Source organism: Zalophus californianus, chromosome 2 (genome assembly GCF_009762305.2).
Source record: "Zalophus californianus isolate mZalCal1 chromosome 2, mZalCal1.pri.v2, whole genome shotgun sequence".
In the NCBI taxonomy this organism is placed as follows: domain Eukaryota; kingdom Metazoa; phylum Chordata; class Mammalia; order Carnivora; family Otariidae; genus Zalophus; species Zalophus californianus.
Window position 1 is genome coordinate 130,159,007 of NC_045596.1, and position 25,472 is coordinate 130,184,478.

A 25,472-nucleotide genomic window follows, 5' to 3' on the forward strand; every position below is an offset into this window, starting at 1 on the left:
TTTATTTTACTTTTACATTCCACACCACAACATTTTACTGAAAATGAAGTGATTTTTAATCTATAAATAAAAGACTCTCTAAATGATGCTCGGGATGTTTTACAAGTTTGGTTTTAAGATAGATTTCAATTCACAACAGGTCTTACACACAACAATTTCAATCAATTGGACACTCTGGAACACAATGTGGAGGCATAACAAGTATGTGATGACTTCTTAATAGTCCCAGGGGATAAAGACCTTTTTCAAATATGGAAAGAAATTAGTCTTTCTACAGTATTAACCCCTGAAAGCTATTCTCCTTTATAGGCAATGATATTATTGTCAGTTTCACACACTATTACTTTATAAAGAACTCCCAGAGGAAGAAATTTCTGGAGGTTTTCCCAGATATATACAGCTACATTTTCTGTCGTGCTTACAACATCTGCAAAGTACGGCACATCCAGATCCAAATTCTTATGATCAAGGGGCTTCATAATTGCCTCCTCCATATACTCTGAGGTAGGTCAAATTCATAACCATTCCTGTAACAGGATCAATCTCTCCATGCACCCTCACCACAACTTTATAATTGTGCCCATGGCCATTTACATTGTTGCATTTCCCAAACAGTTTCAAGTTTTCTTCATTACTCAGAGATTTGCTGTGGAGTCGGTGGGTCGTGCTGAAGGAGATGAGGCGGGACACCTGCGCCTGGCTGCGACAGCCCTCGCCAGCGCCCCCCCAGGCTCATCGCCTCGCCTCCTCACTCGGCTGGTGGTGGGCTTTTTAAGTTTTTTTTTTTTTTGTCAGAGAGGAGATAGAGAGAGAGAGACCGAGTGCACACAAGCAGGGGGAGCGGCAGGCAGAGGGAGAAGCAGGCTCCTGGCTGAGCTAGAAGCCTGATGTGGGACTCGATCCCAGGATCCTGGGATCATGACCTGAGCCGAAGGCAAACACTTAGCGGACTGAGCCACCCAAGGCACCCCTCTACATGCTTTTTTCAAATAAATCCTGCAAAGACATCAGAGAAGGACTCTTCTTTTAATAAGGACATGTTATCCACATTTAATTCAACAGGCTTTAATGACCTTTGGTTTAATCTCTCAATTGAATTTGTCCCTCTGGTATAAATCCAGGCTTTCTGGACTAGGAGTGACAGTCTTCCCAGGAGATGGCGTTGCCCTTTGCAGATTTAGCTAGACATTTATGTGGTAATATGCCCTGATGTTTTAGGAACACTAGGGTAATGATCAGGAGGAGTCCACTTTGGACTTCTTGGTTATCTAACATAGCAACAGGCCCTTTGATTTTGCAGGTATTTTCTTTCCACACTTCAAGATCTCCTGTAAGTGACCGGGAGGTGTCAGTGTTGTCAATGCATCACTGTTTTATCTCTGCCATTTTCTATATTTGCACATAGGATCAGAGCAGAGTCTGGAAGTAATTAGCTTCATTTTTATCATCATATTTTATTATATTTTTAAATTACATCATATTATCATATATTATTTTATTATTTACTAGTTGAGGTCCCAAGAGAATGATTCACATATTTTTTTTTTCCATAGCAGAAGAATGTCGTGGGTTTACTCTTCAAGTATTTATTACCCAGAGTCAGTATCTAGATTGTAGTGGATAGTTGTTAATCCTTCTACTCCTCCAAGGGTTCTTAGTTTAGCCTTTAATTTCTTTTTAAAAAAAATATTTTATTTACTTATTTGACAGAAAGAGAAAGAGCAAGAGAGGGGACACAAGCAGGGAGAGTGGGAAAGGGAGAAGCAGGCTTCCCGCGGAGCAGGGAGCCCGATGCGGGGCTCGATCCCAGGACCCTGGGATCACGACCTGAGCCGAAGGCAGACGCCTAATGACTGAGCCACCCAGGCGCCCCTGGCCTTTAATTTCTTTGATAGATGTCCTCAATCTGACTTAGTAACTATCATAATAGAAATGAATGCAATATATTCTCTGTAAACAAAAAATCCCTTTGATAACCTGTTATTTAAAATATCTTAAAATAGTTTATTATTCATTACTTCTACATCATTTAAATTAATATATATTTATAATATAATCCTGGTTATTAAAGAGAGCTTGTAAAACAGATAAGCTTAAAGGAAAAATCAAATCCTACTGGGCAAATGTAAGCTAGTTGAGATTAACTATATATATTTTTTACTGTATATACACATACCTATATCTACAAAAATAATTTTCTGCATACTGTTTTATAGGCTGTCTTATTCATATTTAACATGTCTTGTATTATGAACATTTTAAAAGATTTTATTTATTTATTTGAGAGAGAGAGAGAGAGATAGAGAGAAAACATGAGAGGAAAGAGGGTCAGAGGGAGAAGCAGACTCCCCGCTGAGCCGGGAGCCCGATGTGGGACTCGATCCCGGGACTCCAGGATCATGACCTGAGCCGAAGGCAGTCACCCAACCAACTGAGCCACCTAGGAACCCTGTGAACATTTTTTATCTACTTTTATAACACCATTTTTAGTGACTGTATGATATTCCATGGTGTGGGTATACTATTATTTATTTAAGTAATATTCTTACTAGATATCTAGTTGGCTCCTGATATTTTTGGTATTATCAGTAATCCTCTGATAAATATCCTTCTTGATAACTTTTTTAAAAGAGATTTATTTATTTGAGAGAGGGAGAGAGAGCGAACAGGGGAGGGGCAGAAGGAGAGGGAGAGAGAGAATCCTCAATCAGGCTCCCTGCCGAGGGCTGAGCCTGATTAGGGCTTTGAGCCTAGGTCCCTGAGATCATGACCTGAGCTGAAATCAAGAGGTAGCCGCTTAAGCAACTGAGCCACCCAGGTGCCCCTTGAATTCTCCCATTTTTAGTGAGCGCTCTTGACCCTCTCTCTACCTACCTACCGCTTGGTCTCTTTTCTTTCTGTTTCACAGTTCTTAAAAGTTTATTCTATACTTTCGAAATTTTCATTTACTTTTCAACTCATAATTCCCTGACAACCACTCCCTCCTCTCAGCTGAAACTGTATGCTACCTATGCATTTAGGTCCACTTATCCTTAGCTACCTAGGAAAAGGTGGCAGATAGCATAAAGATAAGATGTCCCAGGGGTATACAGCTGCAGTGAGAAGTGGGCTGTGTTAGTCAGCTCTGACTGCCATAATAAAATACCATAAACTGGATGGCTTAACAAACAGAAATTTATTTTCTCACAGTTCTGGAGGCTGGGAAGTCCAAGATCAAAGTGCTGGCCAATTCAGCTCCTGGTGAAAGCTCTCTCCCTGGCTAGCAGATGGCCAACTTCTTGGTGTCCTTGCATTGGAAAGAGAGAGCAAACATTCTGGTATCTCTTCTTATAAGGATACTAATCCAGTTGTATCAGGGACCTACCCTTATGACCTCATATAACCTTAATTAATTCCCTATAGGTCCTATCTCCGAATACAGTCACATTGGGGGTTAGGGCTTCGACATATGAATTTTGGGAGGACACAATTAAGTCCATATCACGGGCTAATGACCCAATTCTGGAAGACACCTGGGTCTTCATGATGCTCCAGTTTGAAACCCAGCTACCTGCTGGTCACCTACACCTGGAAATCCCATAGGCGTCTCATAGTCAATATATCTTAAACTGAAAACAGGTATCATCATTCTTTCAAGATAAATCCTGGCAGAATCTCTGACCCATATTTCTCCCTCAACTTTATATCAAGCCGAGCTGATTTTACCACCCTCATTATTTCAAATATGTCTTCTTTGTATACGTCTTTGTTGGTGTCCTCATCATTTTTTCCCTGGCCCAGTGTGAAAATTACTTTACTGGTTTTGCTGTTCCCATCTCACCCTTGCCAGACTGATACATAAAATGGTGATTTTGCCATCACCCATATTATAAAGCTCAAACTCCATCATGTTGCATAAAAGGCTTACATTATCTTGTACCTCCATCCTATCTAGTCTAACGGTTCTCAAGCTTTTATGGGCATAATAAACACTTCTTGGAGCTTGCTAAAATACAGACGTTCGTTACCAGTCCCCCAGATCCTGATGTGATAGAGCTAGATTAAGACCTAAGAGTCTGTCATTCTATCAGGATTCTCAGGTGATTCTGAAACATGTGGCTCCTCCACATTCAGCCTCATAAAGCACCTCTTTGTTTTTTCACACTTTTGGCTCTAGAAACACACTCATAATTACATTTGCCACATTGTAATTATCTTTTATATGTCAATCTCCCTATACTGGGCCATGATGAGATTTGATGTGGGCCCAAAGACAAAATGAGAAATGACATGCAGAGATCTCTGACTGGCATGGCAAGAGTGGTCTCCCATGAGAGTAGGTACACCCTTGAATGATGACTGGTTCCCCCTTCAGTCTGGTGGCATAAAGGCCACTGTGCTTCTCAGAGTCCAGTCAGAAAACATAAAACATCTTAGGTATTCCAAAGGCAGGGGATACCAGACAGAGAATAGATTACATAGATGTTGAAAGGCTGAAAGAGGAAAAAACAACAACAACAACAAAACACTAGGAAGAAGCCACCACTCCTAGGATTGAGCCACCCTAGGAATTACAATGACAAAAAAGCGGTTACAACCCCTGTACCTGGGCAAACACAAGAGTTAACAGAAACTAGAAGATTAGACAGCACTGCACAGAAGGTACTTGGACTTCCAAGGAGGGCCCTCGGATGCCGGATGCTGAAGATGTGAAAAGAAGCTAGGGTCTGGCTTTTGTTGCTGAAGTGAAGCTAACAGGAACTGGAACACAGGAAGTGAGTTTCTTCTTCCCAATCTTGCCCTCCAATAAAACCACCTGTCAGGGGAGTCTGAGAGTTGTAGCTGGCAAACTCAAGCCCTACATCACAGAGCAGGATCTAAAAGGGGAGGGGGTTGGGGCTGAGGACCAAACACAGACAAAAACCAGTGCGGTCAGCTAGCCGGTGAGTGCTTCGCCCCTGGCCTGGAGGTTTCTCTTTGACAACCGAATGTCAGGAGCATCTCCCTGAGAAACATGGGAGGCTTTGCGGAGCCACAGCCTCTCACATGTGTCCTTGATAGCATGTGGCTTTTGCACTGCATGTTTACTGATCAAGTGGTTTCAAGGTAAAAACTACCTTAAACCTCATCCTTGTGACAGTTTTGCCAATTTTTGCATCTGAGTCACCTTTGTGGTCTGACTAGCTCATTCTGTCACTAAACTCTGAGGGCTTTAAGAGCAGCCCCCTAGTCCTTATGGTCTTTGTAGTCTCAGAACCTAGTACAGTGCCTGATGCATAGCAGCCCCTTAATACACCTTTTTTAAGTATGAGAAAGCTTATCATGTAAGAAAACAAAGTAGATGTATATGATTTTGTGTAATAGCTTTGTATTCTATGACTCTGGGTAAGTCATTTGCCTGCCCAAAATATTGGTTGCTCCATGTAGTACTGGGTGCTGCTACTTATATTCCTCCCCCAGACAAAATTCAGCAACAAGGAGAAAGGAGGTCAAGGAACGGGGAGAGGAAGCACTGAGAGGCAGACACCATGTCAGTGAGAGACATGAGGACTGCCCCCCTGACACTGAAATAGAATGTTTAGCAAGAGGGACAGAATTCTCTAACTGTAACGAAATTTTCTACTCTTTTACTACTCTGCAAATGTCATGCTCAGTAACGTTTCCCTATTCTATTGCTTCCCTTCCTTGAAATGTCCTTCATGGGAATGCCTCGTTGCATTCTCAAATGGAGAGTTGTGGATGGTGGATGGAGTGGATGATGGAAAGGAAGTACATAAAAGAGATGCCACCTTTGTCTATCGACTTTACTAGTTTGCTGGTTTCCATACGGCTTCCTGTGGTTTAAAATACACACACACACACACACACACACACACACACACACTTACATGCCTTCCAAAAAAAGTATAATCAGTGGGCCCAGCTCAATACCTGTTTTGTGAGAGTTTGTATGGAAGTTCTACAAGTGTCACAGTTACTTGTCTACCCTTGATCAAAGAAAATCCTCCTTTATCGGGATGGCTGTCTTCTTCCCCCAAGCATGTACCTTCAGTAGCATCACATAGAGAAATGAGGATGGGGACACCAGCCGAGCCACCTAGATGAGCCAAACCTACCCCAGCAATCAATGGGGTGACAGACGTTGCAGCTAGATAGTCTTTATATCTTCAATGCCTATTTTCTATATGAACCTTCCATGACTTCTCTGCCCTTGATTTATGACCATGTTTTCCAAATGTATAACGTCTATGGAAGGGTTGAGAAGTTTAAGACTCATGATAACAATATCCAGTATTTACTGAGCAGTTTAATCAACATGAGTCCTGGCAGGAAACAGATAGCACATTCTCCTAGGATTTTTGAGGCTTTTTTTTTTTTTTTTTTAATCCTGCAGTGTGGGCAGGATTAAGGGAGCCAACAAGAAATACATGCTGGAGGATCCGAGCACTAGCACCACAGAAAGTTATTATCAGCCCTCTGATAATGGCTGATTCCTGGACAATTCAGAGCTGGAGACATTATGAGAGGCTGTTGAAACTGAGCTGTAGTCAGAGAAGGTCCCTATTAAGACCTTCTCTGGTCTGAAGAAATAACTTCCCCAAACTTTCACTTCTTTTTTCCAGTCTCCTGACTGACTCCCATTGGCTGGGACCAGACAGAACATAGGCAGAGAAGCCTGGGTGATACCGTTTGTAGAGGTCAGCAGAAAATAATGCGGAAGTACAGAAAATGAACTGGGGCAAAAGGAGAAGATGTCAGACACTGTGTGAAGTGGGTATTATTGCCAATTTACAGATGAGGAAACTGAGGCACAGAGAAGTGAAGATCACGCAGTAGGTCCCTGAACTGGGACTCACACCTGGATCTCTAGGCCCCTGGACACCAAGCATTCCATCTCAGTCAGCTGCTTCGACTACACAAGGTTCCCTCCTCCGAATCAGACTGCTTTCTTGCCGGGTAATATTCAGTGAAACTCATGGCAGGTTCTCAACACAGTATAGATTTGAAAAGTCATGAGTTTTATATCATAATTTTAAACAAGAGTCTTTTTTTAGGGCCGCCTGGGTGGCTCAGTCCTTTAAGCATCTGACTCTTGATTTCAGCTCAGGACATGAGCTCAGGGTCGTGAGATGGAGCCCTGCATTGTGTTCTGCCCTCAAATGCGGAGACCGAGATTCTTTCCTTCTCCCTCTGCCCCTCCCCTCACTTGCACTCCTGTGTGCGCTCTCTCTCTCTCTCTCTTTCTCAAATAAATAAATAAATAAAATCTTAAAAAAGTATTTTTAAGACTTAAGTTATTATTTTTAAAATTTTTATTGAGGTATAATTGACATGCAACATTATACTAGTTTCAGGTATATGATGTAATCATTCACTATCTCTGCGTATTGAAAAATGCTCACCACGGTAAGTCTAGTCAACATGTGTCACCATACATAGTTACACATTTTTTTTTTCTTGTGATGAGGACTTTTAAAATGTACTCCCTTAGCAACTGTTCATTATGTGGTACAGTATCATTAACTATAGTCAGCATGTTGTATATTACATCCCTGTGACATTTACTTTATAACTGGGAATATGTAGCTTTTGACTGCCTTTGCCTTTAATCTAAATGTGTTTAACACTAAAAAATTTTAGTTCTCAGTCTCCACATTTTTCATCACACTTCCTTGTCATATAATCATTTGCTATTATAGAATAAGGCCTTTCTTTGAAGGAGAACACAAACTTATTTTCTGTGGGGATTTATTTATTTTCTTTTCCTTTCTTTAAATTTTATTTTATTACGTTGTCTTAGTCACCACACAATACATCACCAGTTTTTGATGCAGTGTTCCATGATTCATTGGAGCACTGGGGGTTATACGAAAACAATGACTTCTGTGGGGATTTAAAAGTGTAATGTTTTAGGAAAGAATAATATTCACCCTGGTGACCACTTAGATGGATAAAGTTTTCTAGAAAATTCGGGGCTTTTTTTTAGAAAATCCTGAGGTAAATAACAATGTTTTTAGCTGGCACTAATTATCGGATTGACAGCATGGTATTTTAGAAGAAGCACCGGACTGGGATTCTGAAGCCTGGTTTTAGTTCTAATTCTCCCACTTTGCAGCTCTGTTTACAAAGTGTGTGAACATACCCATGTTCTCATTCTTAACTATAACATGGAAAACATACTTATATAAAAAGTATATAGGATTGTTGTTAGAATCAAAGGATATTATGAGGTTGATTTAAATAATTTTGAAGATGCTCTTCCAGCTCTCAGAGTCTATAAGGTATATCTAAAAGTACTTTATATTATAATCTGTAAAGAACTATTCAAATGGAAAGGCTTATAGGATAAAATGAAACATTGCAGTATTTAAATCGTTGCAGTGTTCTGTCTGGGACTTTTTTTTATATTGACATAACTATATTAATTTTGAGGTGTATGAGGTAATGATTTGATATGTGAATATATTGAAAAAGTTCTGTCCAGGGCTTTATATGAACAAAAAAAAACTTTATTTTAATTTTAAGACAGAATTAGAAGGATGAAATGTACCAGACCAAGACAATAACAATTATTTAAGAGGAAGTTATAATTTATTTGAAAAGGATTTTTGTTCATTGCATGTTCCCCAGCCCCCCTTATATTAGCTTCATTTGAAATTACTCCTTGGATTTAATACACTTGACACATTGAATAAAGATGAGAAAGGCAGAAAGAATGCCTTGTCCCCATCGTGCTAATGTGCTTTCAAGCAGGTAATGATTAACTGGTACACGGCGTCCTGCGGAAACCACGCATGGTACTTGTAGCCATATTCCCAAATTCCACTCAGGAAATGGGGAAGTGGTTCTTCAGTTGCCAGAGGAAGCACAAAAGATGCCACTCCTGTGGCATTAGGTAGTAAAATAAAGGAAGAAAAGGGATTTCAAAGGCTAAATTCTAATGTTATTTTTGCATTTATATACACACACACTCATATATATATATATATATATATAAATTTCCATAGGTTTACCTAGAATCTGAGGCACTGATGAGTTTGAGTGGTGCTGGCAGATGTATGGGAGATGATCCGGGCTGTTGCTCGGCTTTTTCGGATGATTCTGTCATCAAGGAGAAAGCTGGAGATGAAAAGCAGACAGTGGAGGTGGGAACCTTCCAGAAAACTTTTATGTCACTAACCAGTAAGAAGAATTCTGAAACTAAACACTTGCAGATTGGAGGCCTAACTCATAAATATGTTCACTCCTTGACTTTATTTTCGATACGTTCAGTGTACATAATCCACAATCCCTGACAGTGGGCATTGGAGTCAACAGACATGGACAGAGTGTCAGGTATTGAGGAGAAAACGACCACAGTGGTGAAAGATTAAGGAACCAAAGTGTGTGAGAAATGGAGGGTGGAGGAGCTATGAAGGGAAGAGATTAGAGAACCATGGGGCCAGGAGGGTCACAGTTTGAACTGTTGGTTGGGTTTAACCAGCAAGAGCAGGCCCACCTTAGAGTGAGGAGCACAGGCACCAGTGTTTGCCTCTGACGTACTGGAGTTTTCAGATCCTGGCAAAATTACTTCCTTTTCAATGCTCGACTTGCCCGTTTGTAAATGGGAATCATTATGAGATGTGGGGTTGAAATGACATAACATAGGTAAAACCTTTTAGAACACAGACAACTGTTAATAGAAGATAAAATAGTTGCATTGATTGCTTTTATTCACAATAAAAGGCAGAATTAGGTCAACAGATCAAATTTACAGGGCGATTTTCATTCAATATAGAGACTATGGCAATGCTGAAATTTATCTAAATCTACCTGACTGCATCTACAACTTCCTAAATGAAACAAGAAGGCAAACAACACGTGCACGTTTGCTTCTCCCTGTATTTGTAAATAGCCATCAACACATATTTTTTGAAGCCCCATTATGTCAAAGAACTATAGAGCATATAATATCAAGCATTAAAAGTTATGGTTCATGCTCTCAAAAATTTACTAATCCCAGGACATCCTGAAAATTTAGTAAAACCACATTTCAACAAGAACATAGCAGCATCTATACAAAGACTCAAGAAGTTAAAATGTTTGTATAAACAACGTATCTTCTAGGACACTGGGGCTTGGGTTGAGCCATCAGGATCAATAACATTTTCATTTATATAAGAAAAAACAGAAAAGTTCAGATTTCAGCCACACAACTGTAAAAACCTCTTTCTATATTTTGTGTATTCCAGGGGTCTCACTTGTCTGAGACTCTGAAAATTGATCCTTATCCATCTGCTCAAACATTTAAAGATAAAAAGAAATCCATAGAGATTTTTTTTCAATCAAAATTATCTTGAGTAATCAGTATCAGTGTTATATTTATTTTCTCTTTTCTTAACATAGGGTGGAATAAAATGTCAATGAACCCTCAAAAGGGAAATTTATACTTTCCCTAAATTATTTATCTTATACCATCTTTTCTCTTTTTTGAGATAATTGCATTTTTTGGAAAATGAAAAAATTCTCTCACCTTTTTTAAGTCTTTTCTCAAATGTCTGTATCTCAATGAGGATTACTTTGGCCATGCTGTTTAAAGTTACACATGCTCTGCTCCCTGCCTTCCTGGTCACTCTTACTTAGCTTTCCTTTTCCTTTTCACTGTTATCTTTGATGTGTGGTATAATTTCCTTGTTTATTATATTTATCATTTCTTGTTTATCTCCCCCTGGAGAAAATCAGCTTCTTGGCTTTGGTCTGGGCAATGATCTTTTGAATATGACAACAAATACACAGGAAATAAATTATAAATAAACAAATGAGGGGTGCCTGGGTGGTTCAGTCGGTTAAGTGTCTGCCTTCAGCTCTGGTCATGATCCCAGGTTCCTGAGATCAAGCCCTGCATTGGGCTCCCTGCTCAGAGGGGAGTCTGCTTCTCCCACTCCCTCTGTTTCCTGTACCCCCACCCCCGCTCATGCTTTGTCTCTCTCAAAAAAAATTAAAAATAAAAAAAATAAACAAATGGGGCTCCAGGGAAAGATGGCAGAGGAGTAGGGGACTCTATTCCAACTGGTCCCCGGAATTGAGATGGATATCGACCAGACCACTCTGAACACCCTGAAGTCAGCCTGAGATGTAAGAAGATAGATCTGGAACTCAATCACAAGAAAAAATTTGGAAGAAATTCAAACACTTGGAAGCTAAAGACCACTATGCTCAAGAATGTTTGGGTCAACCAGGAACTCAAAGGAGAACTTAACCAATTCATGGAAACCAATAAGAACGAAAACACATCCATCCAAAACATATGGGATCCTGCAAAGGCGGTTCTAAGGGGGAAATACATAACCAACCAAGACTCCCTCAAAAAAATAGAAAAATCCCGAATTCACCAACTAACTCTACACCTTAAAGAACTAGAGAAAAAGCCACAAATGATGCCTAAGCCATGCATTAGAAGAGAAAAAATTAAGAGTAGAGCAGAGATCAATGAATTAGAAACCAGACACAGTAGATCAGATCAACAAAGCTAGAAGCTGGTTCTCTGAAAGAATTAATAAGATCGATAAACCACTGGGCAGACTCATCCAAAAGAAAAGAGAAAGGACCCAAATTAATAAAATTATGAATGAAAGGGGAGAGATCACAACTAACACCAAGGAAATAGAAACAATTATTAGAAATTATTATCAACAACTATATGCCAATACATTGAGCAACCCGGAAGAAATGGATGCCTTCCGGAAACCTATAAACTCCCAAGACTGAAACAGGAAGAAACTGACAACCTGAATAGGCCAATAATAACCAGTAACGAGATTGAAGCAGTGATCAAAAACCTCCCAAAAAACAAGAGTCCAGGACCTGATGGATTCCCTGGGGAATTCTACCAAACATTCAAAGAAGAAATAATACCCATTCTCCTGAAGCTGTTTCAAAAAATAGAAACAGAAGGAAAGCTTCCAGACTCATTCTATGAGGCTTGCATTACCTTAATCCCCAAACCAAAGACCCCATCAAAAAGGAGTACTTCAGACCAATATCCTTGATGAATATGGATTCCAAAATTCTCAACAAAATCCTAGCTAATAGGATCCAACAATACATTAAAAGGATCATCCACCACGACCAAGTGGGATTTATCCCCGGGATGCAAGGGTGGTTCAACATTCGCAACTCAACTGGTGTAATAGAACACATCAATAAGAGGAGAGAGAAGAACCATATGGTCTTCTCAATTGATGCAGAAAAAAGCATTTGACAAAATACAACATCCTTTCCTGATTAAAACTCTTCAGAGTATAGGGATAGAGGGAACATTCTTCAAGTTCATAAAATCATCTATGAAAAACCCACAGTGAATATCATCCTCAACGGGGAAAAGCCGAGAGCCTTTCCCTTAAGATCAGGAACACGACAAGGATGCCCACTCTTGCCACCATTGTTCAACATGGTACTAGAAGTCCTAGCAACAGCAATCAGACAACAAAAAGAAATAAAAAGTATTCAAATTGGCAAAGAAGAAGTCAAACTCTCTCTCTTCGCAGATGACATGATACTTTATGTGGAAAATCCAAAAGACTCCACCCCAAAATTCCTAGAACTCATACAGCAATTCAGTAATGTGGCAGGATACAAAATCAACGCACAGAAATCAGTTGGTTTCTTATACACTAACAACGCAGCTGTATAAAGAGAAATTAGAGAAACGATTCCATTTACAATAGCACCAAAAAACCGTAAGATACCTTGGAATAAACCTAACCAAAGAGGTAAAGGATCTATACTCTAGGAACTACAGAACACTCATGAAAGAAATTGAAGAAGACACAAAAAGATGGAAAAACATTCCATGCTCATGGACTGGAAGAATAAACATTGTTAAAATGTCTATGCTGCCCAGAGCAATCTATACCTTCAACACCATCCCGATCAAAATTCCAATGAGACTTTTCAAAGTGCTGGAACAAACAATCCTAAAATTTGTATGGAATCAGAAAAGACCCTGAATTGCCAACAAAATCTTGAAAAAGAAAAACAAGGCTGCGGGCATCACATTGCCCGATTTCAAGCTATAGTACAAAGCAGTGATCACCAAGACAGCATGGTACTGGCACAAAAACAGACATATAGACCAATGGAACAGAATAGAGAGCCAAGACATGGACCCTCAACTCTATGGTCAAATAATCTGACAAAGCAGGAAAAAATATGCAATGGAAAAAAGACAGTCTCTTCAATAAATGGTGCTGGGAAAATTGGACAGCTATACACAGAAGAATGAAACTCGACCATTATCTAACACCATACACAAAGATAAACTCAAAATGGATGAAAAACCTCAATGTGAGACAGGAATCCATCAAAATCCTAGAGGAGAATATAGGCAGTATCCTCTTTGACATTGGCCACAGGAACTTCTTTCAGGATACATCTCCAAAGGCTAGTGAAACAAAAGCAAAAATGAACTTTTGGGACTTCATCAAGATAAAAAGCTTCTGCACAGCAAAGGAAACAGTCAACAAAACAAAGAGGTAACCCACAGAATGAGAGAAGATATTTACAAATGACACTACAGATAAAGGGCTGGTATCCAAGATCTATAAAGAACTTCTCAAACTCAACACCCAAAAAACAAATAATCAAGTAAAAAATGGCCAGAAGACATGAACACTTCTCCAAAGAAGACATGTGAGTGGCTAACAAACACATGAAAAAATGTTCATCATCATTAGCCATCAGGGAAATTCTAATCAAAACCACATTGAGATACCACCTTACACCAGTTAGAATGGCAAAAATTGATGAGACAAGAAACAACAAATGTTGGAGGGGTTGTGGAGGAAGGCGAACCCTCTTACACTGTTGGTGGGAATGCAAGTTGGCACAGCCACTTTGGAAAACAGAGAGGAGGTGCTTCAAAATGTAAAAATAGAGCTACCCTATGACCCAGCAATTGCACTCCTGGGTATTTACCCCAAAGACACAGATGTAGTGAAAAGAAGGGCCACATACCCCTCAATGTTCATAGCAGTAATGTCCGCAATAGCCAAACTAGGGAAAGAGCCGTGATTCCCCCCAACAGATGAATGGATAAAGAAGATGTGGTCCATATATACAATGGAATATTATTCAGTCATCAGAAAAGATGAATTCCTAACTTTTACATCAACATGGATGGGACTGGAGGGGATTATGCTAAGTGAAATAAGTCAAGCAGAGAAAGTCAATTATCATAGGGTTTCACTTATTTGTGGAACATAAGGAATAGCGTGGAGGACATTAGGAGAAGGAAGGGAAAAATGGAGGGAATATCAGAGGGGGAGATGAACCATGAGAGACTGTGGACTCCGGGAAACAAATTGAGGGTTTTAGAGGGGGTGAATGGGTTAGACCAGTGATGGATATTAAAGAGGGCACGTACTGCATGGAACACTGGATGTTATACACAAACAATGAATCGTGGATCACTACATCAAAAACTAATGATGTATTGTATGGTGACTAACATAACATAATAAAATTAAAAAAATAAAAAAATGGGATTGCATCAAACTAATAAGCTTCTGCACAGCAAAGAAAACAACCAACATCAACAGAGTGAAAAGGCGACCTATGGAATGAGAGAAAATATTTGCCAACCATATATCTGATAAGAGGTTATTATACAAATTAAATAAGGAACTCTCAAAGTTCAGTAGCAAAACAAAAACACAACACAAAACAAAACAAATAAACTGATTGAAAAATGTGCAAAGGACCTGAACAGACATTTTCCAAAGAATACATACAAATGACCAACAAGTACAAGAAAAAGTGCTCAACATCACTTATCATCACGGAAATGTAACACCACAATGAGATATCACTTCATACTGTTAGAATGGCTTTTATCCAAAAACCAAGAAATTACAAGTATTGGCAAGACTGTGGCAGAAAAGGACAATGGTACATCATTGGTAGGAATGTAAATTTGTTCACCTGTTATGGAAAAAACGTTTTTCAAAAAATTGAAAATAGACCTACCATATGATCCAGCAATACCACTTCTGAGTATACACCCAAAGGAAATGAAATAGGACCTTGAAGAGATATCTGTACTCCCATGTTCATTGCAGCATTATTCACGGTAGCCAAGACATGGAAACAGCCTGTCTGTCAATGGTTGAGTGGATAAAGAATATATAATAAAATATTATTCAGCCTTAAAAACAATGAAATCCTGCCACTTGTGACAACTTGGATGAACCTGGAGGACATTATGCTGAGTAAAATAAACCAGATAAATACTGTGTGATCTTACTTAAATGTGGCATCTAAAATCGTCAAACTCATAGAAGCTGAGAGTAGAATGGAAGTTTTCAGGACTGGAGGGAGGGAAAAATGGGGAGAAGTTGATCAAAGGGTACAAAGTTTCAGTTATGTAAGATGAGAAAGTTCTGAGACTTAATATATAGCAATATGACTATGGTTAACAATACCATATTGTATATTTGAAATTTGCTAAGAGGGTAGATGTTATGTGTTCTTACCACACAAAAAAAAGGAAGAAAGAAAATGGTAACTATGTGAGGTGACAGATATGTTAATTAGTTTAATTGTGATAATTATTTTACAATGTATAAATACATGAAAACATGAAGTTTACACTTTAAATACAATTTTTTGGCAAAAGAAAAAAAATAGAATTAGAGGATTTATTGGAAGTCTAATTAGTCCAAATGAGTTTCCATTGTGTAGCCTGACATGATGTTAATCACATAGAATGTTGGTTTAATAGCTCTGGAGGTTCTTGGATAAACATTTGACTCTTTTACAGATCAGGTTTTTCTAAAGATTTAGGGCAGTTAAAAACCAGTTCCTGGAAGACAGGAACACTTTCTTTGTGCTCTCATGATTTCTGATTTTATGTCCTATTATATTGAACTAAAATTTCTGCTTTACCTGTTTTCTCCACTACTCTGTAAACTCCTCTAAGAAAGGAACTATTTTTCTCTGTTGTATCCACAGTGGCTAGCACAAATAAGTACTGATAAATATTTTTGGGTATATTAATATTTTATAGACAGTGCTGATGAAGGGATTAAATTTTTATATAGAGCAATGATTTTTCTTTAAGGCTACCAACAGGCATTTCCTGGCTAATAACTATTGGAGCATCACTGGCTTACATCAATGGCTTTTAAACTTTTCTAGCTGTAATTTGCAGGAAGAAATTACTTTGAATGTTGTGATCAAGTTCACACAATCATACATACACATATGAAAGTTTTGAAAGTTCTATAAAGGCTGTAGTTAATAATACTGCATTGTATATTTAAAAGTTTCTAAGAGAATAGATCTTAAAAATTCTCATTACAAGAAACAAAACTATGTGTGGTAATGGATATTAACTGAACTCACTGTAGTGATAACTTTGCAGTATATACAGACATTGGATCATTATGTTATACGCTTGAAACAATACAATATTCTATGTCAGTTATATCTCAATACAAAAAATAAAAAAATAAAAATTTCCATGAAATAACTCATATACTTACTACCAGTTTTGCACTCTGACATTTCCTATTTTATTTAATGTCATTAAAAACATTTTGGTTGGCTCCATGAAATCGATATCATCCCTCACAATGGGCATCATGACCAGCAGCTTGAAGAATGCTGCTCTGGTGGTTTATGTCCCTCGCTATCCTGCAAAACCTGATGTCTACAAAACAAAACACACGTATCAAGTAAGAGCATAAAAAAAGCAACATGGTGGTGAAATTCAGAGCAAAAGGGAGCAAGGAGGAAATGGTAAGGGACAGATCTACGGAAACACTTGAGGAAGTGAGTTTTAAACTGGATTTGGAGAAAGTAGGTGGTATTGAACTGGCAGAAATAAAAAAGAAGAGGGCCTAGGCAAAATTTTAGGATTTTGATGTTTCCTGGTCCTCAACTGCTGTCAAAAAGGTATCTGAGTGAGCTGCAACAGATTTGGGAGCAAAATAGTAATAAAAAGAGATTTGCAGATTGCTTCACCTCCATCTTTTAAGTTGTCACTACTATTTTAAGAAAATGAAGCTTGACATGGTAGACTAGGTGTTATTGGTGTGAAAACAAGAAGAAACTTGGCCTAATTTCAACAGATTGGTGAGCGAATGTACTTCTCTGTCTTTAAAGTTTGTATGTATAGTGATGTTTAAAAATGATATTCTGCTCTAACAGACTTCTGTTTTAAATAAAAGACTATCTCCATAATGGTTAAGGGTCCAAGACAGATGAAATAGAAAGTGGTTTCAAATACGAACTTTAATCAAAAAAAAAAAAAACTCTCAAGGACAGATTTCTGAGTTGTGGACATGTCTTTGCAACTGAGTTCCTTTCACGTGGGCAACTCTGTGTCATAGGATTCTACTTGGGAAGGCTCTTGACTTGGGTTTTATAAAGAAAACCCAAAGATTAACTGGAAAATATGAACCTACATGTTGGAATCAGAATTTTGAACAGTTAATGAAACTGCTAAGTGGATTATGATGATTGCGTCAATCTTCTATGGCTCTGACATTCATTAATAATTTCATTTTACAAGGGAATTGTTGAGCTTTCTCCAGGTGAAATTGATGGAAATCTCTCCTGGCCTGCTCTCTGTTCTATTCTGCTTTTGTTATTCTATTTTTCTCATTATTTTCTTCTTTGCCCTGTGCTGTTCTGGTTCCATGTCTGTTTGCACTGAGAATGCTTTCTGCCTGGTGTTAGTTAGAGTTTGTAATATCAATTTCAGAGAATTTCAATTCTCAGTACCTATCTGCAATTATTTAAGGGGTAGGATGTGGAGTCTTTGTAGCTTTTTGTTTTTACTGAACAGTTTTTGAGGGGGTGTGAGGGCTGTTTTATCCATTTGGCTAAAATGTTTAAAATCCTCAAAAATATTTAAGACTCAAAAAGACAAAATCTCTTTAAAAATAAATGGCAATGTCAAAATTGATAGGAATTTCAAAAGCAAAATTACAAAAATCTTTTCACATTTTAAGGCACACAGTTATATTTCGTGCAGGATATGGGTATATTTTAACATGCTTGATATTATAACAAGTTAGACAGGATGCCCTGTTTCTCTGCCTCAGAGCTTTCTCCAAGCTAAGAGAAATGGATCAGTTCTTGCAGGCAAGCAGGGCAGGGAGTTCAGAGGAGTTGATGTCCTCAGGGCAACCCTTGGCCAATGGGGAGTGGGAGCCAACAGATATATGCCCAGACATATGGATAATGCTGGAAGTATTCCATATGTTTCTCTGAGGACTTATGGAAACAACCCTGCTGCCCACAGCAGCACCTTGTTAACACACCCTTGTCCTGGCTCTTCCTCCTTTCCTGTGTCGCTCTCCCCACCTCTCCCCTCAGCCCTACTTCCTCAGACTCCTCAGGTAAATACCGGCAGCCAAGTCCTTGTCTCAGGTTTTGCTCCAGAGGAGTCCAAATCGAGACACCCAGGAATCCATCTTTCTACTTATAAAAATTGCTGTAGCCCTTTTCTTTTTCTTCTCTTGAAGTCTCAAATATCTGTGCAGGGAAAAGTTTAGAACCTGTTTTGACCCCCTCCATTCTGTAAAAAGAGAGCAGTTTTCATGTTGATATCCAGATGGAGGCCTAAATGTCCATGTGGGCAGAGGTCCTTGAATTCTAAGGTCTTTCCTGGGTGTCCCTGTGCTATGTGCCCTTGCTGGCTGCATCTTTCTGAGATTTTATTGAACGACCAATGGCCCCCACTGTAGTAGAATTTCAAATAACTTGGGAATATAAGACATGAAAAGATACTAGAGTGGTAATACTTAACACTTACTAATAGAGTTTGATGATACACGAAGTTAGGTACTATATATTCTTCAGGCACAATTAAATAACAGAGCCATGTGAAGCAAGGTTTGCTGCATAAAGATTGGAGGTAAGAAGAGTTGTTAAGGGATTGCTTTCAGAATATGTTATAAATGAGGAAACCTTGTACCAGGGTGATGATGGCTGGGGAACACCAAATCTGGGGGGTGTTGCAGATCAAAATTCTTCGGTATTTAATATATAATGCAATCTGTAATGTAAGTCACAGAGAAAGAAGGCAAAGCAACTAAAGGAAAATCGCAGTGGAGAAGTTGGTGGTAGAAGTGGCACGGACTACCTATGGAAGCTCCAGATAATGAGTCAACGTTTGCTCTGTGAACTGGTTTTTGCCAGGGTGCAATGTGCAAAAGGTTTTTGAAACTTTTATTGTAGTTTCTCTAAAAGACAGAAGACTGGATTGGCAGAAGTGTAAATCATCACTGTGTCAGACAAGGCTGTTCTAAGTCAATTAGGAAAACACACTTCTCTTTTTTCACATTATGGATTATTTACTGTGCATTCATTGGCTATGTTCAGTAGGTAAAGTTATTGGGTGGTAAGTGTCACTATTTAACACTGATGGATAATGTGGTTTTAGGGAAAAGCAACGATAAACAGAAGAACATACATTTTTTTCATCAACCTACATTCTGATCTGGGGAAGTATTAGTATTAATGTGGAACTCATTTTGGGAAGTTTTGCCATCAGGTGCTATTAGGTGCCAAAAATATCTGATTTTTGTTTATGAGGCAGATTTATATGAAGAGATGTTTGTAAAAATCGAGATGTAAATTACACTTTATATGGAAGCAGACAGAATTTATTGAAGTAGACAAAGTCAGGATTATACTGACTGTGATAGCAGAATTGGAAAGAAATGAGCTCTTTTTTTTTTTAAAGAAATGAGCTCTTAAAAGAACTAGTACAAAATTATTTTTTAAATAAGTTAGAGGAATATAGGATTTATCATCTAAGCAAGACTCTTTAGGAAGTAATTTTCTTGAGTTCAGTTTAACGTTTTATTCTTAGGCTATTAAAATTTCAGCTTGATCTTTTGAAAGTAGGGAACTTATTTTTTTTCCTTTTTATATATTTAGTATCTGATTTGACTAAAGAATTTTCAGATGTTACTCTATGTCAGATATTGTGAGGGTACAGATATGTACATGATGTAAAAGCATATGGAACATTACTGTGACAAGCGTGTGTATATATGGCAAAATCTAAACATCAAGGGAAGCAGACACTGACGTTAGACCAGTGCTTATTCTGGAAGGAGGATGGAAATAAGGTGCAGAGATTGAATTAAATACAACCACATTTGTGATATCTTAAGTATTTTCGAAGGACCTAGAATAAAGATTGAAGTTATATATCTTTAAATGTTAATATGATTAACGTAATATTTTAAGAGTATGCAGTGTGAGTGCACAGGTGCATACTATTTTCTGCAAGTTTGGAATATTTCGTAATGAAAGAAAAATGATCTCTACTTTTCAAGAAATTTCCTATTATGGAATAATAATTCACAAACATTGACTACAATCAGGTAGCTGTTGGCATTCTGACGTAGAAGCAAATCCATAGTTAAGATCTCTGTGTTCTAGCTTTTGGGTTTCACTTTTTGAGCAGGTATAGTACTTTTGAGCAGGCCTGTTTAATATTTTTTATGTAAGACAACTTAGGGTTCGTATTGGGGGTAAAGCATATGTAGATAATTGATTATGGATTTTAGGTTATTCCATGCTCATGACCAAGTCATGGATCTAAGAAAATACAGTTAAATGGATGTTCTCTCGTGTCTTATTGTTATCAAGGTTATAACATTGATTCTTTTGTGTTGCGAAAGGACTGAAGGATTAAACTGGTAAGACTGGCCATTTTACTATTAGGTGCCATTTTGGAACGATGAGAGGAAATCTGGCATTTTGCTTTTGAGAACTGTTTATTGATGTTAGTTAAGTCCATTTGTGCCTCCCAGGCTTGGACAGGTGTAATTTGTCCAGTTTTGCAAATACATAGGGGAAAAAAACATGGGTGAGAAAATGGAGTGTCACAATTCATTCAGAAAATCAGAAAACCCTCAAAGATGAATCAGATTTTGGAAAATGTCTACATAGCATGCCAGTAGACAAGGTCCAGTGAGTTGGTTGGTCCTCATCAGTAAAGTTTTTGTAACTGACACTTGGTGCAACTTCTACGAACAGGTTCTTGGTAGAACCAACAAAGTAATAGCCTGAAAACAGCAGAAAAAAACGATGAGAAAATGGAATTGAAAAGTGTTTTTGTTAAGAGATATACTCAAGAGCACTGAAGTAAGAAATAAAGGATGGTGTAAGACTGAAAAAGAGATATATTTTGTCTTTACAAGCTAATAAAGGTCAAACAATTTAATTAGACTACTTTGAACTTACACTCATGAGTATTTTGCCAGGGTGAGAAGATGCTGGGGAAGAGGCTTCATGATACAAATTTTGCTAAGGTAGAGTTCAAGCTTAATTTGCTTTGTTTTATCAGCTTGCAAAATTAAAAAAAAAATGTAATGACCAAATCTCAAATTTTATGTTTTAATTTATTAGAATAGTGTGGAGGTGGCCAGAACACAACCAACTTTTGATATATACATTCAAAATCTTATCGGAGTTTTCCAGGACAGAGATTTTGGTAAGGCAGGTGTTAAGGCAGGATTTATAACTAAACTGGAGACCTGCTAAGTTCTTGTGATTAACTGCACTCAAACTTATCTTTCTTCAAGGATACAGAAACAAAGAGAGGAAGTACAATTTAGAGAGAATGACTATTTTCCAGGAAATGATATAGCATAAACATTTGGAAATAGAGCAGTTTGAGGGACTACCCCACATTCTTTTTATTAGTATTTTGTTTTAAGAAATAATTTGATTATTATAGAGAATATTTTTGGTTAAAATTATGAACCATTTTTGGTTAAAATAATGAACCATTGCTCGGGGCCCCTGGGTGGCTTAGTTGGTTAAGCTACTGCCTTCTGCTCAGGTCATGATCCCAGAGTCCTGGGATCGAGCCCCGTGTCAGGCTCCCTGCTAAGCTGGGAGCCTGCTTCTTCCTCTCCCTCTGCCACTCCCCCCTGCTTGTGTTCTCCTGCTCTCTCTCTCTCTCTCTGTCAAATAAATAAATAAAATAAAATCTTTAAAAAAATAAAATAAAATAATGAACCATTGCTCATTACAAGAAAGAAGTGACAACTAATAAAGAATTAGTTATTAATTTGGCTTTATTCAAGTAAAACAAAGGCTCTAGAGTCTAACTTTTGAAGTTTGAAGACAGCTTCCTCCCTTCAACATAAAGCTCCATCTTAGCAGCCACCCTTCATCTGGATATGGTGTCAGAAAGGCTTAAGCTATTTCGCTATTCCCGTCTTGTAAAGAATTAGTGTAAACTAGAGAATAAGTGGGCTGCTAGCCAACATATGAAGATTAGAGATTTTCCCACTGAGCTGGAATAAAACTTGGGCCATAATTCTACAGCCCATTCTCATTTCCTTGGGGAAAGAAGAGCAATCATAAAGGAGAACTTGAGCAAGGAGTCAAGAAGACCCCATCTTAAGGGAACTGCTCAAGGGCAGCTCAGCCTTAAACAACTAAATTGTCCTAAAGAGGGTGGCATGTCTGAACATGTTAGAGCTATCCAAAGGGGCAGAGTTTATAAATGAAAGAGCAGAGGGAGGAGAGATTCCTAGTCCTCCCATCATTGAATAATGGCTAGACCCCAACCCAGCCCAGCTGAGTGGTGAGCTGCTCTTCCAGCAGAGGGCAGTGCAGGAAACTTTCTGGTGGAGAGGAACTTGGGTCCCCAGGATAGAGGTCTAAAGAAAATTCCTCTGAGAGACAAACTGAGGGTTTTAGAGGGGGGAGGGGTGGGGGGATGGGTTAACCTGGTGATGGGTATTAAGGAGGGCACGTACTGCATGGAGCACTGGATGTTATACGAAAACAATGAATCGTGGATCACTACATCAAAAACAAAGGATGTATTGTATGGTGACATTACATAATAAAATTAAATTAAAATAAATAAATAAATAAACAAAAATGTGATCGTTGGGGTGCCTGCCTGGCTCAGCAGGTGGAGCATGTGACTCTTGATCTCAGGGTTGTGAGTTCGAGCCCCACATTGGGTATAGGGATTGCTTGAAAATAAAATCTTTAAAAAAAAAAAAGAAAATTCCTCATCAAAGGAATTTGGTACTACTAATTGAAGGGCACACAGGGGCTGTGGAAAGTGGTGGGACGTGGTGTTGCTTCTGCTTTTCTGGTTGTGTGGAAAGATGAGGTGATTTATCCCTTTTCCCCTTTTTGTGTCTTCTCTTCCTCATAGTTAATAAAAAAGGGAAACTTTTAGTATAATTATGTATTGAAGTGATTATGGAAGACAATGTCAGTAAGAGGAGCTTTTTTCCTTGTTGATTGAGACTTTGGAACGTGGTTCCTTGTGGACCGGAATGTGACCCTAAAAAAACCAGCAAAAATTATTTTGCATCCGTCACGTTCATGATTAGATTGAACATTAAAGGAAATGAGTTGCAGCACATAAAAGGTGTGTACAAATGTAGTTTGGCCCTTGAACAGTGTGGAGGTTGGTGTGCTGACTACTGTGCAGTTGAAAATCCATGTATAATGTTGAGTCCCCCTGGAGCACTTGGGTGGCTCAGTCAGTTGGGTGTCTGCCTTTGGCTCAGGTCATGATCTCAGGATCGTCCAGGGATGGAGTCCAGTGTCAGGCTCCCTGCTCAGCAGGGAACCTGTTCCTCCCTCTCCCTCTGTCCCCCTGCTTGTGTGCTCTCACTCGTTTGCTCTCTCTCTCAAATTAATAAGTAAAATCTTTAACTTTGACTCCCCCAAAACTTAACTACTAATAGCCTACTCTTGATCAGAAGCCTTATTAATAGTGTAAACAGTTGGTTAACATATATTTTGTATGTTATATGTATTATATACTGTAATCTAACAATAAAATAAACTGCACAAAAGAAAATGTTATTAAGAAAATCATCAGAAAGAGAATATATATTTACAGTATTGTACAGTATTTATTTTTAAAAAATTTGCTTATTAGTGGACCCATGTACCTCAAAACCACATTGTTCAAGAGTCAACTGTATAGCACATTTCAATTTAATAACCATCACATTTTCAAAGTCATATTTTAACAAGTCCTTTGGTCAGTTGAAATTTTTACCTACTTGTAAAATTAGGACTGGTCTGACACACATTTTCAAATATCATCCCTTATCCTCCTAGATAAATCCATTCCCTCCTGCTGTGCCTAAGAAGGGTTTTGAGTGGGGCGCCTGGGTGGCTCAGTCGGTTAAGCATCTGCCTTTGGCTCAGGTCATGATCCCAGGGTCCTGGGATCAAGCCCTGCGTCGGGCTCCCTGCTCAGCAGGGAGTCTGTTTCTCCCTCTCCCACTCCTCCTGCTGTGTTCCCTCTCTCATTCTGTCTCTTTCTGTCAAATAAATAAATAAAATCTTTAAAAAAAAAGAATTGTTTTGAGTATCTTCCTCATGTGTCTGCCTTTAATGAATCATTATGTTATTTACTGTCCATTTATCTGTGAGAGGGCTTCTGAGAGAAGAAGCGCTGAGCACTCCACATGGGCACACAGTGTCTGTACAGGGAAGACTCTGAAATACCATGTGTGACTGTTGACTGGTACTCACTGCTCCTCAGCTCTACCCACCTGCAGTGATTCCCTGGAAACAGAGCCTTCTGATGTGTCCTGCTGTACATTAGTTTTAGAAGGGTACCTGCAGTTGTTCCACAATAGTAGCATTTTTTTTTTTTAATAAAGGTCTTTTGACTAATGGGAGCAAAGCTGTGCCCTGCTTTCCAGATCTGAGATTTGGAAGAGGGGGCTAAGTAGGGGCCTAATATTCCCTCTCACATGCCCTTTCCATGGTTCTTTCTTTTTAAAGGATTTTATTTATTTATTTGAGAGAGAGAGAGAGAGAGAGAGAGCACGAGTAGGGGGGAGGGGCAGAGGGAGAAGGAGAAGCAGGCTCCCTGCCAAGCAGCGATCCAATGTGGGGCTGGATCCATCCCAGGACCCTGAGATCATGACCCGAGCCGAAGGCAGATGCTTAACCGACTGAACCACCCAGGTGCCTCCTTCCCATGATTCTTGAAGATGCCCTGACTTTAGTCCTTCTGTCCGCTGGAGTGAGAAAACATTGTGCAGTCTCATTTGTTCCTCTGGATTACATCAAACATTGACGTGGCTTTGTTTGACCACTCTGCCGCAATCCGTGGTGCTATAGCTTGGTGGTTAAGCATTCACCAAGTGTTTGCTAAATTCAGACTGCCTGGGTCCCTTCCTTAGTTTTACGACTCAAATAGCTACATCACCCTGCGATGTATTGAGTATTTCTCACCCCAGAACTAAAATTGGGTTGATGATAGTAGACCTCCTTTTTAGTGTTGTGAGGATTAAATAGAATAAATTTGCTATGTGTCTGATCCACATAATAAAAAAGTTTATATTTTTGTTTTTTTTTTAAGATTTTATTTATTTATTTATTTAAGAGAGAGAGAATGAGAGATAGAGAGCACGAGAGGGAAGAGGGTCAGAGGGAGAAGCAGACTCCCTGCTGAGCAGGGAGCCCGACGTGGGACTCGATCC

The 25,472-nt window shown here is 38.8% G+C and overlaps 1 pseudogene; it reads right to left on the reverse strand.

The window, feature by feature from the left end:
- Positions 1 to 293: 293 nt before the first annotated feature.
- The window catches only part of LOC113925466, a 41,149-nt pseudogene continuing 15,970 nt past the window's right edge, over positions 294 to 25,472 (reverse strand).